At 45.2% G+C, this 3,550-nt stretch overlaps 1 pseudogene; it reads right to left on the bottom strand.

Annotated features, from left to right (window-relative positions):
* Window positions 1-686: 686 nt before the first annotated feature.
* On the bottom strand, window positions 687-3,069 carry LOC123811299 (annotated as a pseudogene).
* Between the last annotated feature and the right edge of the window lie 481 nt (window positions 3,070-3,550).

Below are 3,550 nucleotides of genomic sequence, written 5' to 3'. Positions count from 1 at the left end.
GAGCATGAAGACCTTGTGATGACCCACTTTCACTTAATGTAAATAACCATCATGCTATATAGTTAATAAATTTATCTGCTGTGCATGTATGAGTCTTTATGTGAAAATCTAATAACTGTGCAGCAAGAAGTGTACAAGACGTCTTTACATCACCATCATTGACTAAGTATTCCAGGTGCAGAGCTCTGTGTTCAAGACTTGTATGCAAATGGATAGCTTATCCTAATATGGGCATGAGTGATATTTCATGCAAAATTAATAATGCGTTATAACATAACTGTTTTATAACTTTTTTCTAAAGAATTATGTTACCATATGGTCTGCCTCACTCTCTCTCTCTCTCATAATTGGAAAAACTGTGTATCAGCCTAACATCAGTTAAATGATTTTTTAAAAATATATAACAATGTTTTAATACTGTATTATTAATATGATGGTAATACTGTATGACACAAATTTTTATAACCATTCATCACTGTATAGGCTATGGTACTGTGAGGAAATTGTAACAATTACAATAGGCTACCATAAAGCAAGAGTTTTTTATCATGTAAGATAATATTTTAACAGCTTCCTGTTTATCGTTTTTAAAAAGAAACAAAAATGGAACAAACAAAATGACATTGTGGTGAACGCTGAGCTGATGTGGCTGACAAGGGCTGTTTCCCAGGTTGTTTCAGGGAACATCAGGTGCACTGGCGAGGAGGGTGGGCTCCTGCCTCAGTAGGACATCGTAAGAGCTGCAGACCAGGTCTAAGCCAGTGCAGCTGGCCCTGGCTCCAGAAAAGGCCCTCCAAGTTGATACTACCCTTGCTACAGTTGCCACTGCCTATGCCACAGGTCGCGGCTGAGGCAGGCCTGACATTTTGCATGTTGGGAGTTACAGCTGCTACTCTAGCACAGGCTGGTCTAAAAGATACATGGTGGCATAATTCTCCAGCATAAGTTTTGCTGGTCCTCAGTCTGACCTGGCATGAGATCAGCTCATCTTCTGAACTAACTTGCCAGGCAGAACCCTGAAGCTCCTCTTTTCTGGGCCAGGAGCCTGACATTCTTGGCATTTGGGGGCTCCTTCCCCAAAGAGAAAGGTCTCACCTCCATTCTGTCTTCCTTCCCATCATCTTCATCCTCCTCCTAGTTTTCCTGGTCATCTTCTTCCTCTTATTTCTCTTCTACCCAGTCTTCCAAGACCTCTTTCCCCTTTTCATCTTTCTTGACATCATTAAAGCTCCCCGTCTCCACCTACTGCTGGGCTTCTCCTTCAGGCCTGGAGCTGGAACAAGCTGGCTTGAGATTCCAATTCAGCCTGTCCATTGTGCATGCAGACTTCCCACTGTGGGAGGTCTCTGAGCCCTCCTGCACCAAGCTGATTTTTTCAATTCTGGGCAAAAATGGAACAGATGTGCAGCAATTTCTCCTGCTCCTCATCTGGCAGGACTTGCCTCATGGCTTTGAATATGAGCTGAAGAAAATGGAGACTGGCTCCTCAATGTAAGCCCGAGTGGGACTCAACAACCAAGGGCCAATCAAGGGAGGCAGAGCAGCTGAATAGCCTTCAGCTCTTCCTTGCTTTTCTTCACCAGACTGCAGAAAATCAGTGAGCATCCTGTCCAGTCTTGGTGTTAGCCACGATTAGTTCAACAGTGCATCTGAGGGTATAGTTGGGCCAGGTCCCACTGTTTCCCAAGGCTGACAGCTTGGGGAGAATCCTTTCTAGCAGGGCCTGTGTCAAGGCCTGGGAGTGCAGGTCCCTGAGCAGGGGCTACCAGAATTGAGAGAATGGCTTTGGCACCAGAATATCTTTATGTCTATGTTTTCTCTGCAAAGCTCCTAACTGCTCAAATGTGGGGATGAGAAAGCCATCAACCAGAAAAGTGTCCAATCCAGCTTCCCTGTTCTCCCATGTAATGCCCTTGAGCTCTGCCTGCGTGCAGTCTACAGGTGGGAATAGGTGATTCCATGTTTTAATGGCCTGAGGTAAATGCCTAAATTTCTCTAGCACCTTAAACTCCTCCTTTTCGTATGATACCAGTAGTCCTTGGGCTCTTTCATATAGCTCTATATGTCTCTGAGCTCTTTCCCATTGTGCATCAATGTCTGTGTCACCCCAGCTGTCTCCATCAGCCCTGTCATCCAGCTTTGCACTTTCCCCCTCATTTCAGGCCTTGGTTTCCATTCTGTGATGTCATCAACAATATTCTTTAGATCCTCTTGGTTGTCTTCATCTGCCTCTTCCTTGTCCTCCTCCAACTCCCAGATCTCTCTTAGGCTCTTCTCCTGTTGATGGCACCAGTAGGTCTTCTGGAGTCAACACAGGTCAAAAAGCAACCTCTGCGACATTTATATGGGATACTTTCTTGTGGGTCAACTCATGGCAAAGTTGAACAATGCAATCTGGAATGTTCATCTCCTGAGTCAGGAACTTGAGGGCACCCTGACAGACAGTCTTCTTCTCCAAGATAAGAGTAACAAACCTGACCAATCCCACACCATAGAGCAGTCTGAGTTCATCCCAAATCACTAGATTACATCTAAGAGCTTAGAGAGTACCAGCAGAAGCCACTGCCAGGGCTTCATTGCCTCACCTGCTCCTCCACGCTGCAATGCCATTCAGCACTTTCCACGGCAATTTATGGCCACACAAAACAGATACACTGTCACCTGATCCCACTTAGCCAGGCTATTACAATGTGTTGAGCCCACAGGGGTAGCAACTTTTTTCTCTTTGTCATACTTCCCACCCTACACAGTCCACACATGATCCATACCCTGAGAACCCAGACCTGACCCAGAGCCGGATTCCTACCTCACACTTGGCTAAACACCAAGCCTTGTGTTGCGGAACTCAGCAGAGACTTTGGTTTAACGGGCTAGCCTCACTCCAAACATCCACCTCACCAGCAGCCAGTGGGGGAGAAGGATCCTGACGCAAGCCCACCTCCCAGTGTTAGCCTGACAAATCAGAACCTGAGGGCTGAGGACATAGGACCCACCAGTGAAGGATATCGCCTCGTCAGCTGGCACTGTTTTCTCAAAGCAACTGCACCAGCTACAAGCATTTCTCCTCATGGTTCTGCTAAGTCTCTGGTTGCAAACGTGTCTTTGTTCCAGATTTGAAGAGGCGTGTCTGGAGTACAAGAGGAAATTTTAGTCTGCAGCCTTGGTGGGCAAAGGAGGGATTGTGGTAATTCCACATAATTGAAATTCACTTATGTTTTCATTGTCATGAATCAGTACCTGACCCAGTAAAACTCCATGGACACTGAAACAAGACTACAAAGCAAATATCTAATATCTAAATATTTTAAAGTTGGTTTGAAAAATATGCTGGTTTTATACATCGGAACAATGAAGGGCTCAGAATGGGTGGCCTCTAGGTTTTCTTTCATAGCTGAAAATTGTAGGAATTTACTCTGCCAGCATTCCACAACTAGACTGGTTTCACCATCCACAAAGGTATAGTAGTTTTTCTAAACAGTTCCTTTGGCATTCTGCCACTCAGGGTGGGGGAAGCAATTTTATGAACGCCTTCTGATTTTACAGGCTAGCT

The sequence above is a fragment of the Phyllostomus hastatus genome, unplaced genomic scaffold (assembly GCF_019186645.2).
Source record: "Phyllostomus hastatus isolate PE091 unplaced genomic scaffold, TTU_PhHast_1.1 phas_scaffold_78, whole genome shotgun sequence".
Taxonomy (NCBI): domain Eukaryota; kingdom Metazoa; phylum Chordata; class Mammalia; order Chiroptera; family Phyllostomidae; genus Phyllostomus; species Phyllostomus hastatus.
Note: the sequence above shows the minus strand (reverse complement) of the source record. Positions and strands in the feature narration are given on the sequence as shown.